The sequence below is a fragment of the Trichechus manatus genome, unplaced genomic scaffold, assembly GCF_000243295.1.
Source record: "Trichechus manatus latirostris isolate Lorelei unplaced genomic scaffold, TriManLat1.0 scaffold00174, whole genome shotgun sequence".
Classification (NCBI taxonomy): domain Eukaryota; kingdom Metazoa; phylum Chordata; class Mammalia; order Sirenia; family Trichechidae; genus Trichechus; species Trichechus manatus.
The window spans coordinates 2,089,728-2,102,851 of record NW_004444110.1 but is presented as its reverse complement, the minus strand read 5'-3'; the positions used below and the strand labels follow the sequence as shown (position 1 = coordinate 2,102,851).

Here is a 13,124-nt window from a genome sequence, read left to right as displayed (position 1 = left end):
AAAAAAAAAAAAAACAACCCAAATCCATTGCTGTTGAGTTGATTCCAACTCATAGTGACATTTGGTGAAGGTAAGACAATACACAATACTGAGGAAGGCAGCACAACTTGACCAAGGCAAGGTCATGGAAGCTTCATAGACAGAGCCAAACTCCATGAGGGACTGAATTACTGGGCTGAGGGCTGCGGACCATGGTCTTGGGGGACATCTAGCTTGAATGGCATAACATAGTTTATAAGAAAAATGTTCTACATCCTACTTTGGTGAGTAGTGTCTGGGGTCTTAAAAGCTTGTAAGAGGCCATCTAATATACGTCTACTGGTCCCATCCCGTCTGGAGCAAGGGAGAATGAAGAAAACCAGAGACACAAGAGAAAGGCTAGTCCAAAGGACTAATGGACTACAACTACCACAGCTTCTACCAGACTGAGTCCAGTACAGTTAGATGGTGCCCGGCTACCACTACCGACTGCTCTGACAGGGATCACAATAGAGGGTTCTGGACAGAGCTGGAGAAAAACACAGAACAAAATTCAAACTCACAAAAAAAGACCAGACTTATTGGTCTGACGGAGACTAGAGAAACCCCGAGAGTACAGCCCCCGGACACCTTTTTAACTCAGTACTGAAGTCACTCCCGAGGTTCACCCTTCAGCCAAAGATTAGACAGGTGCATAAAACAAAATGAGACTAAATGGGTACACAAACTCAGAGGCTAGAATGAGAAGGCAGGAGGGGACAGGAAAGCTGGTAATGGGGAACCCAAGGTCGAGAAGGAGAGAAGGGATTGGCAATCAATGTCACAAAACAATATGTGTATTAATTGTATAATGAGAAACTAATTTGCTTTGTAAATCTTCACCTAAAGCACAATTAAAAAAAAAAACAAGTTTAAAATTCTGGGACTACTCTTCAGAATTACTCTGTGAATTCCCTTCACTGCTTTCCTGTGCTGAACTGCTTGTTCCCTGGACCGCATGTTTTTCCCTTGTTTTTGTTGGAACACATTTACTGGTGGCTTCCTAAAAAGGTGTGCATAGAAGTAAACTTGTTTTAGATCTTATATGTCTGAAATGTCTTTGTTCCATCTTCACATTTGATTTTATAGTTTGGTTGGAAATAATTCCCCTCAGACACTAAAAGGTATAGCTCTCCTGTCTTATGGCTTCTACTGCTGCTGTTGAGTTTCTGGAAATCCAATTTTCTAGTCCTTTGTATGTGACAGATTTTTCCCCCCCTTCTCTGGTGCTGGACACTTGGTAGAGCCTTTACTCTAGAAACTATGTTCTTCGATTCTTAGAAATTTTCTTTTAGTGTTTCTTGGTAGTTTTCTCTCTTCTGGTTTCTTTGTTCTATCTGAGAGTACTATTAATCTGATGTCTCTATTTAACTAATTCGCATCTCTTTGTGGTCTTGTTTTACTGTCTGGGAGACTTCCTCAACCTTATCTTCTTATTTTCCTGTTGCATTTTTTATTTCTACTTGCATGTTTTAAATTTGCAGTTAAGGAACAACTGCATGTTTTTGTTTAAGAAACTCTGGTACTTGTTTCATGCCCGTAGTATCTTTCCTTAGCTCTCTTTTCATCTCATTGTCTCTGCTCCCTGGTGTTTGTTTTAGACTGTACTGCATGATCACCAAATATTGGTGATCCCATGTTTTCTATTCATGTTTAGTAATGAGACAGTAAACTACCAACTGGAAACTCTGTGTACATGAGTGAGGCTTGTCAGCTGGTGGTCTTCACTACTATAATACTTTCAAATGTAAGTATCTGTAAGGTTGTTCTCTTGGACTAACAGCCAGTTTCTCCAGAGAACAATCTTCCAATCCCCTGCCTGGCTGCCAGTATTATAGAAGCAGAGCAAGGGAGGGGGCTTGGTAGTCTTACCATGAAGTGTATAGATTTTAATTTAATACCTACCCTCTTTTTTTGGTTTGGCATGTCATCTAACCCCATCACCAGATGGGCTTGGTATCTTGGCACTAAGAACCTCTTTAGTTCAACTTCTTTGGAAAATAAAGTCATGTTTTCTGCTGGGATGGTGCCCTGGCTGCAAGGAACAGGGGCAAGAATCTGGGAGTCTATTTCCTCTTTGAAAAGACTTGCAACAAATTCTGTTTTCAGCCCTGCCCTGCACCCATTTCTTCAGAGATACTTGGTACTTTAATTCCTTTCTTGAGTTCTGTTGTAGCAATCTGCTTGCTTTTTATTGGTTTCTCCTCCCTACAGGTTTCAGCATTCTTTAACCTGCTTATTTATTGTTTCCCACTTTTCAAAATCTTATTTATATTTTATCTGCTGTCATCTTCCTCCCCATTCTCTTTGTCATTGCTGGTTTATACTTTTCCTTACTGGCATTTTAGTAAAATTTCAGAAGAAAGCAGAGGTAAATGAGTGTGTATGAGTTACCGTGTTTAATTAGAAGTTTCATGAATTTGTTTAATGATGTTCAGAGTTTCTATAGGTGATTCCACAGGTTCAACAAATCATCTACCCTTGCGAAATAAAAATTCAACATACTGAGCCACCTGCATGTAAGAACCATGCCGGCATGCTGCATCTTGTGGTCTGCACCTCAATTTATGAAGTACTCAAGGACTGTACTAAGATATAATTTTCTAAATATTTAACATTAAAATTAGTATGTCATAGAATAGATGCGTATATTAACGTAAAAGTTCCTATCCCCCCAACATATACACTCATTGTAAAGCTATTATTAATTTTATTATGTCTCTTACAAGTGATGGCATCAAGGATACAAGGTAGTACCTATCTGAAAGGGTTACTGTAAGAGACAAATAAGATAATGCTTAACACTTAATATAGTGGCTGAGAGATACTACATCCTTATATTTTAATTACTCTTATTAGTTTTTCCTATATGCTCCTGCATGATGAAATATTTTCCTACCATTCGTTTTCAGTTCTTCAGAAAGGAAGAAAAAGTGAACCACAGATTCTGTCACCCCAGACCTTTTCAGTCATTCTCAGCAGTTTTTAGTTTCTCTGCTATTTTTTTCCCTAGTCACAGATATTTTCACAGTAATGATGCTGTTAGCCTGGGAAATACTTTTTGAGAAAATATGATTTTTGGTAGGTTCATTATAAATTAATTAGTAAGAGAAATAGAGTTCATATTGAGACATATTAGAGGGCCTATTATCTTCAAAATTGTTAGTGCAACATCTGAAGTTCCAAATTTTATAAACTATGAAGTTTTATGGATAGACCTTCTAATTTTTCAACATTGATATTACATGAAACTTTTTTTTTCTTTTATGACTTAATGTGTTTGAAAGATTCAGATTTGAACACAGACTGCTTAAAATAAAGAGGAGCAATGCAAGGTCACTGGAAAATATTTAAGACAGCCAGGAGCAGGAGGACTGTTGTTGTTGATTACCATCAGTTTTGTCTTGTGGTGACCCTGCGTGTCAAACTGTTACAAATCTGTCACTGGTTTACTGAGACAACAACGTAGGGTTCCACAGGGCGTGGCAGCTATTTTGTTCTTCATGAATTAATGAATCAGTAAACAACCCATTACATGTATTTGCTAAGTGAACTTGAGTTCTAATCATAAATGTATTAAGAATGTAGTTCTTGTTAAAATAAAAAAAGGACAAGCGGGGGTATGAACACTACGCCAACAGAATCCCAATCATTTAGGGCAGTACTTCTATGTAACCTGGATGCCATCTGCCACCTGTTTCTCAGTTTTAAATTTTAAAATCTGCTTTCTCCCTGCTTAGGGACGAACAAGGAAGAATTATAGTCTACTGATGTTATGCTTTGAGCTCTTCCCATGTGGGTAGAATTACCAAAGAATCATTTTGTTTTGTTGCGTTGCATCTACCAGGACACTGTCTATTAGACATGCTTGCCAGACACATGCCAGTAAGTTGCTATCATTAACAAAAAATCCTCAGTTCTCTTTTGATTAGGGTTCAAAAAACAGAAGATACAGTATGTGAAAAAAATCACTTGCTTTAAATTTGTTACTATTTTACAAAATGGCATTTCTGTTTTCTATAGACAATTTCCCCTAACACTAGTTCTAATACAGTTTAAAAATAACAGGTAATAGTGAAATCTAAGTGTCATACATTGGACATAAAACCTCAAATTTTAAAGACAGAAAGGTTCTCAGGAATGACTGCAGTCAATATAAAGAAACTGAAATACAAAGAAGACTTGGCCAAGGTGACAATGCTAATTAGCAGCACAGCCAAGAGAATGAAACTCCATTATGTGACCGTAAAGACGTGATGTGACAAGGCCTTTTCTTGAATCAGACAAAACTTTCAAAATGTAAAAACTTCTCTCTATAACATACGTCTTTATTTGAAAACTCCCTCCCTCATCTATGCCCTCCTAGCACAGTTACCCTGTGTTTTGACACCTGGCTCTAGAGCACTGTTATTGCTTAGTGTGGGATCTACATACACGATGTCCATGTGCCCAAGTCCTGCTGAATGGGGAGCCCTAGTTTCCTAGGAGAATATTTTTCTGTTCATGCAGGCAGAAATACCTGATTCAAATACAGTGGCATAATGTTCAAAATAAAAGACAGTGGTTTTCTTTCATGGCTAACAGTTCATTGAGGGAATAATTCTTCCTTGCCATTAAAACCTGTAAATCATCACAGTTATATACTGAGAACAAAAATAAATTATTGAGCACATATGGTGATTTTTAACTATAAACATTTAACAAAACAAATTGAATACAAGAGATTTCGTTCTATAGAAAGGATACATTTTACTTTATTAAATATATTTTATTAAAAATGTGATATAACAGAAAATTCTAGCTACTAAAGGATGTTTTAGCAGAGTAGAATACAAAAAAAAAAAAAAAAAAAAATCAAACCCGTTGCCACTGCGTCCAACTCAGTGACCCCGTAGGACAAAGTAGTGTCCCACAGGGTTTCCAAGGAGTGGCTGGTGGATTCGAACTGCTGACCTTTTGGTTAACAGCTGAGCACTTAACTACTGTGCCACCAGGATAGAATAAACATTCCTAATTTTTCTAATGAGAAAAATGTTTTGGAGATAAGATTCCATATATAGCTTCCAAATTATAAAAATAACATTACTGAAAAAAAGAACTTTGGTCCTTGATAATAGAAAATAGTAGTTTTCAAATTTTATAAACAAAAGGCTAGAAAAATATGGTCCTTAACCATGTATGCCCTAGTTTCAGGGGCTATACTTAAGAACTGATGAGCAAATATTTGCAGATATTTTTCTTTTGAAACTCTTTATTTGATATCTTCTGTATAAGTCAGAATTGACTCAATGGCAATGGGTTTGGTTTTTTTTGGTTTTATATGTAATACCAGGAGTCCCTGAATGGTGTAAACAGTTAATACGCTCAACAGTTAACTGAATGGTTTGTGATTTGAGTCCACAAAGAAGTATCTCAAAAGAAAGGCCAGGTGATCTACTTCTGAAAAATTGGCCACTGAAAACCCTATGGAACACAGTTCTACTCTGACACATATGGGGTTGCCATGAGTCGGAATCGACTGAACGGCAACTTTTTTAAAAAAAAATATGAAACACAGTTCCAAACGTTTTGCATAAAAATGATTAACAAAAAATAAAGCCTATTCCAAAAGGGCAGAAATTGATTATTAATTTTATTCTTTAACTTCTGTGTCTTTTTGGTGCTGTGTGAGAAACTCCAATTTTATATTTTTAACTGCTCTTAAATTAGAACCTTCAAACTAATACTCTTGTAGAAGCAAATCCCTGTAATTAAACAAAATCTTACAGATGAAAGTAGGGTGCCCCCACAGAAGTTCTGGTGCAGGGTCCTGGAGTTCTTCCTGCCATGCTCTTGTGTTCTAGCCCTGAGGCAGCCCTGAGGAGACCCAGGACTTCAAGAGACACAGCTGTAAACTCTCCTCTAAAATATAACGATTTCTCAGTTAAAAATTACTTACTACAGAATTTTCTGTTCCTATTATCCATCCTTTAGCAAAGTCATTGATGCTAAAATGGCTCAGTAAAATGTAATGGCAATATTTAAAATACGATAGTCATTAAAATATATTAGGCACTTTGATTATCACAATGTGAAAATGTAACTTCATACCATAGAAAAGACTGGAAGTCCTTTCAGCGAATTGTAAATAGAATTTATTTATGTTCACTGGATGCTTTTTTATAGGGAAAAAAAGTTGATGTAGAATAACCTTTTTTACAAGGCACCTTGAGCCTTCAAGTATCTCAAGGGTCAGTAGAAGAGGAAAGGGAAAAGGGTTAAGAGCAAGAAAAGCTTTAAAAAGCCGACCAGGGAAGGCTTGATGTCTTTGTGTGAGCTGACATGCTAGCCTCCTGGGAACACAATATCTAGAATACTTTCTTTTTCTATTCACTTTGTTACATAATCTGAAAATCCACCAGTGAGAGATTCATTGGAGCCCTGGTGGCGCAGTGGTTAAGAGTTCACCTGCTAACCAAAAGGTCGGCAGTTTGAATCCACCAGCCTCTCCTTGGAAACTTCCTGGCAGTTCTACTCTTACTGTGTCCTATAGGGTCTCTGTAAGTTGGAATCAACTCGATAGCAATAGGTTTTTTTTTTTTGTTGTTGTTGTTAGAGATTTATTTAGGAGTGTAAACTTTAAAAAAAAATGCAGATAGTGCTTGCTTCGGCAGCACATATACTAAAATTGGAACGATACAGAGAAGATTAGCATGGCCCCTGCGCAAAGATGACGTGCAAATTCGTGAAGCGTTCCATATTTTTCATGTTTAATAAAGTAAAAGTATTATTATATTAAAAAAAATGCAGATACCTCCGGGACTGATCCTGATTATTTGGCTTCATAGTGAGTTGATTCAATCAGATTGTTTTCTTATCAGACAACTGACTGGTACTATCAAAAGAAGCACTTAGAAAGTAGGTCTGGAGGATGCTGGGGTTGGGGGTAGGGCAGAAAAAGTAGAAGATGAAGAGGAGAAATCTATACAAAGAGGTAATGTGAAGACTAACTTTCCCTAATCTAATCTTTCCCAGGGCTGGCCCTGTGTCTAGAAAACAAAAAAGAAATACCCCTTTTTCCTTTTGCTGGTGCTAATAGTTCATGTTCTCCTGATCTCAGAATCTAAAATTTAGTCTACTATGTTAGTTACCTACATTATGGGTGTAACACATTTCAGGGCCTAGCCTGGAAAACTAAGACCATAGAAACATTGTTTCTAGAAATAAATGTATTCTGAATTCTCAAAAGGCGATTTACAGTAAATTGTTGGTAAAGTAGAAACTGTCTATAATCATTTGATTCCCACGGACAATTCAGGCTGAAATTAATGACTATCAGTTAATAGAAATAGTCTTTATTTATTACAAAAACCAAAATCCAAAACAAACAAGGTCTGAGGTACAATGATTTAAGCTGTAATGGATTCTTAAAAAAAAATTATAAGTAATTATCCTTGGGAAAAAGAAGAAAACTATTAACAACTCTTTTTTTTTTTTTTTGTTTTCTTCACTCAGCCTGTGGCTTTCTCTATAAAGTATATAAAATGAGAGAAATAGTCCCTTTTACTTTATTTTACATTTGATGCATTTATTAGATGACTATAAACATGAATTACATATTGAGCATCTAAGGTATTGGTTATAAGAAGAAAACATATAATCTTTGAGTAGTTAGCTTACAAGCCAGGATCAGTTTATACACTAAAATAAATAAGTAAATAAACAAAAAACTCATTGCTGTCAAGTGGGTTCCAACTCCTAGTGACCCTATAGGACAGAGTAGAACTGCCCCATAGGGTTTCCAAGGCTGTAAATCTTTATGGAAGCAGACTGTCACACCTCTCCTGTGGAGCAGCTGGTGAGTTCGAACCGCCAACCTTTCGGTTAGCAGCTGAGAGCTTAACCACCGTGCCACCAGGACTCATCAGATTATATAGACGGCTATATTTAAACACAACTTTGCAGATGTAGACATTACAGGCAGCAAGTCAACTGATTCTTAAAATTACTGTAAAAACTTATCTTTAGGCTCTTTGGCGGTCTCAAGGCTTTATCATACCAGAGTAGCAAAAGTATAAGTTCAAAATAATACAGAAGATAGTTATAAACTATTTTATGCTATAAGATTCTAGTATAGAAAAAATTATTATAATGAAGTCCTTTTAGCACTAGTTGCAATAAACCACTTTGAGTAGAATCTAAGTTATACCCACATTAAACCAAATTTTATGCTAAGCTAAATCATGTTATAGCTAGACTCCAATGTGTTTCAATTTTCACATAATTTAGAATGTTTTACAATATTGATCAAATCATATCTTTACTCCTTGAGTTATTTTATGATATCCTTAAAATTCAATTATTGATTTCTAGTTTTATTCAAGTACAAAATTAATGAAAATATCAATGTAACTTGCTTTATATACCACTGTAAAATTATGTAAATAAATATTTTGAAAAAATAAGCCATAATTTAAAAGCACTGAAGGTACAGCTTCCACATGAAAATATCCCTGTAGGATTCAAAAACAAAGTGGACTAGACATGACAGGAAGAGCTATTTGATCCGGTACATGTATACAACCAACCTTTTGGTTAACAGCCATAGCTCTTAACCACTGCGCCACCGGGGCTCCTGTATACATGTATACAACAGGTGCCTAATATTTACTTTAGAAATGAAAGACTGTTGGAGGCGTGAAATCATAAGTGTTTTACTGAACTATAAGGAAACCACAATGAAACATCTGACCAGCATCTATGAATCTGTGCATGTGTGTATGTTTTCATGCTGATTATAATCATTTAGTTGTATAACAAGAAAGTACATTTTCAATCAACAACTTCTGGAATTATCTCTCCCTGAACCTCTAGTTGTTAGATTTAGGCTTATGTCATATAGCAGTGAAAGTAACTAAGAGTGTTTCTTCGACCTACTATATTTTTAAGGATTCTGGCAAGATGTTAAAGCTAAGCAAACTAAACACAATTATTGCTTTTAAATATAAAACCACTCCTTAAGAATTCTTCTGAACTGAATAAAGATATGCCAAAGGGCTACTTTTGCTACTATTGAAAGAGTATCTTATCCAAATGCCAAAAACAGCGTAAGTTAATTTTTTTTAATTATGAAGAAAAGGAGAAAATTACTACTTTATGATATCAACTTCCATAACTGTGTGTCAATGTGCATTATATCTAATTTTTTTTTTTGCTTCTAAACAAACAGGAAAACTTTTCTACAAATACAAAAGTCAACCGGCAAAATCTATTTTCCAGGTTATAATAGCAAACAGGAGCTAGCTACTATTAAAAAACACCAGAAATACTTGGAAGCTAAAATCAAAAACAAAAAGCCTGTGAATCTGAATAACTCTTTCTAGCCTGTCTAAGGCAAGGTTAGATCCTGTTTTTAAATTTCTGAAACCTAGTGGAGGGTATATTTAAGAACCATATAATGTCTGCACAGCAACTCTGAACAACCATTTTATAGAGTTTTAGTAACATTTTAATAGAATGACATCTTTTAGAATATAGAATCACTGTCATTTGGGGGTGAGGAATGAGAATATGCCCACATGACCATCAAACCCTGAATGACAGACATGCACTACTTTTTTCCTTAGTGTTAGAATTCCGGGCTTTACCTAAACACACGCATCCAATTTTAACCTGAATGAAAACCCAAAACAAAACCCCTGCCATTCAGACGACTGTAACTTATAGTGACCCCACAGGACAGAGGAGAACTGCTCCACACAGGGTTTCCAAGGCTGTAGTCTTTACAAAAGCAGATTGCCATATCTTTCCCCTGCAGAGTGGCTGGTGGATTTGAACCACTGCCTTTTTGGTTAGGAGCCGAGCGCTTTGACTGCTGCGCCACCTGGGCTCCTTAACCTGAACGAAAGGGTGTAGTAACCAGATATGCTTATTTCCTAAATGATCATTCTAGTAGAAATAGAAACTCACAACCTTCTAGGGTTGCTAGATTCATTTTTTTTTTTCTTTTTAATTAATAAGACTTGTTTAAAAAAAGTTAGAGCTAAGCTGTAGGCAAGAACTAGGAATTTTCTTAAAACGAGGATATTATATAGACAGTTTGTAAAGAAACATTACGTGTACAGACTTGAAAATGAAAAAGAGTATACATCTTTAACAAGAAAAAATAAAAACAGCAATTACAGATGTTTACAAATGTAAACTAGCTGAAAAAAATGTTGCAAGTAACTGAAACATTTTGAATTTAAAGAATACACCACTGAAACTAACAACATGACATACACAGGAACACTTATCATAAAACCTAAGGCAGCAAAAGATGGAAAAATCATGCAAATTGTTGATTTTATATTGGATATCAATTAAATTAGATTTGTTGATTATGAAAAATATAGCAAACATGATTTATCGATTATTGAGCACTTGCTAGGATAACCGCCTACATGAATTATCTAATCTTGACCACACCTCTATGATATTGGGGCCTCTATCAAGTAGGGCCCTCTCTTATCCTTATTTACATATGAGGAAACTGGTCACAAAGCTAGGAAATGGGCAGAATTGGCACTTAAATTTAGATCTTTCTGATTACATAACTTATGTGCTTAACTATAATAGAATTTTGCATAGTAAAAAATTTTTTAAAAGAACAGTTTTCACACATACTGATGGCATACTTTTCTTATATAGATCAATTAGGATTATTATTAGAAATTCGCTTTTCATCACCTTAAATAACTACACCAAAATATCTGACTCTTTACCAGAATTATTTGCTATAGAGTTAATAGCATGCTTTATTTGTCTTCTTTTTATAAATCATAAACTCCTCTCAATTTGGTAGATTCCCCCAAATTTTATCACACTTCTGAAGATAAAGAAGCACAGATTAAATGGTTTGTACAAAAATTCTGTAGAATCAGCATAAGGTAATAGAGAGGCTGAGAAGCTGGAAGAGGAGAAACAAAATGAAATGTTAAAATGCTCAAATCAGCATTGCCATCGGCCTGAGTTAAGTCTCCACCAATGCAGATTTAGCCTACAAACCAGGTTTAGGACTAGATTATCAGGTAGGTCCTAACTTGTTGCCTGGACTTACTGCTTCTTTATAAAGGGGGTTCCGTATTTGGTTATAAAATACTATGGCAAGTTTGTTTCTAGACAGCCTCTCATTCAACATCCATATCCTTTCTGACTAATGCTTCCTGTAAGCTGACAGCAGTTTTAAACGCCTGGAAAGAAGTCAGTAATACAGGTACGGCCGGTACAAGGCATTCCAGAGGATGATTTGCTTTGGTGTTAATATCTTATCTAAAATAGCCTTCAGGTATGCAGAATTAAGGTAGTCTTGATGCCACTTTAAGTAGAAGCTGAAGTTTGGCAATATTTGAATACCAGTTTCAGTGAAGTATTTTCTTTGGTTGGAGAAGGCGGCAGAGGACATTTACATCTCCGTACAGTGTAAGTTTGAAAAACTATCCATTGTAACTTTTAGTTACTTTCCTAACAAAGACTTTATAGGAAAATGAGCTGCTGAATATTTCCATTTAAAACATGTTTTTATCTAAACACCTCAAAAATCATAGATATTTAACTTGATTAGGTTTTCTTAAGGAAGAGCTTTGCTATTAATTGAAAAGCAAAAAAAAAAAAAAAAAAAAACCCAAAGTACTAAGAAAAAAATCACTGGGATATGGAATTATAAGCAGGTAAAATTTTCATTACTATTCAGTGGAAATTTGTTAAAGTTTGCTAAGGAGAATTTTATTAAAATCTGAGTTCTATGCACTGTCAGAGTCCTAAATTTCTTCTCCTCTTCTGCCATGATTAGGATCTCGAGATCACAGTAGCAAGTATCGAAGGACATCAACCAAGATTCCAGGTTTCTAGAAGTATCGTAAGGGAGACATAACATATGTCATCTATTACTATAGCTCCATTACACAAGGAATTCCTTACACAATTAACTTAATCTATGACAGATATATAATTACACAGATTTTTAGCACTTGAAGGGCTGCTAGAAATCATATTCCCATCTCTTTATTAAAAGACGAGAACTGAGTTCTAGAAACAATAAATAATTTGGTCAAATTCAAACTGTAGTAAATGGCCAAGCTAGGACTAAAGTCTAGGTATTGGTTTTTACTAAGTTTCTTCACTTAGCAAGCAGATCATAAAATACAGAGGAAGGAAGGAGGGGGGTGGAGGGCTCACTTAAAAATTACAGTCCTAAATATCTATTTTTGGTATATGCTGACTTTTGTTCTGGAGGATACTATCAAAATTCATTTGCAACAAGTGAAGCAGGAACAGGCTTTGTGAGGCAGAATATGAGTTCCCTCACGAGGTCCACTAGTTTACTACAGTTTGCTGACTCAGTCTTACGTAAGTCCCTGGCATGTAGCCACTATTGTCCACCACCCCTGTAAAACCTCTGCCCTCCCACTGCAGAGCTCAGAGTTCTGTTCTGGTCCTGCTGCCACCCAGAACTTGCCTCGTATGTAAGTCTATCCAATAAACTCCTTCGCTGCCACACTGGAGGTGCCTGCCTCTTCCTTTGGGCTCTCTGCACCCTCCTTTTTTTTTTTAATTGTTGTTTACATTTCAAGTTAGTCTCCCATACAAATTTTTTTTTTTTACGTACATTGTTATGAGACCCCAACCGCTCACCCCATTGTGCGACAGCACACTCCTCCCTTCCGCCTGATTCCCCACGAACATTCAACCAGCTCCTAACTCTCTCTGCCTTCCCATCTCACCTCTGGACAGAAGTTGCCCCTTTGGTCTTTTGTATCTACTTGACTAAGAGGCACATTCTTCACAAGTATCCCTTTATGTACCACTGTCCAGTCCAATCCCTGTCTGAAGAGTTAGCCTCGGAAACTGTTTTAGTTCTGGGGTCGTAGAGAGTCCAGGGGCCATGCTTTCCGGGGCACCTCCAGTCTCAGTCAGACCATTAAGTCTGGTCTTCTTACTAGAATTTGAGTTCTGCATCCCATTGTTCTACTGCTCCATCAGGGACCCTCTGTTGTGTTCCCTGTCAGGACGTTCATTGGTGGTAGCTGAGCACCATCTACTTCTTCTGGTCTCAGGCTGATGAAGTCTCTGGTTTATGTGGCCCATTC

At 36.3% G+C, this 13,124-nt stretch overlaps 1 protein-coding gene and 1 non-coding gene across 2 annotated transcripts in view; one reads left to right on the top strand and one right to left on the bottom strand.

Annotated features, from left to right (window-relative positions):
• AFG2A (AFG2 AAA ATPase homolog A) overlaps positions 1-13,124 on the bottom strand; it is a 355,632-nt gene that overhangs the window by 34,773 nt on the left and 307,735 nt on the right. The window lies entirely within an intron of this gene.
• LOC111822411 (U6 spliceosomal RNA) lies at positions 6,656-6,762 on the top strand. The gene has a single exon (XR_002825683.1). It is a non-coding gene; the product is annotated as a U6 spliceosomal RNA (small nuclear RNA).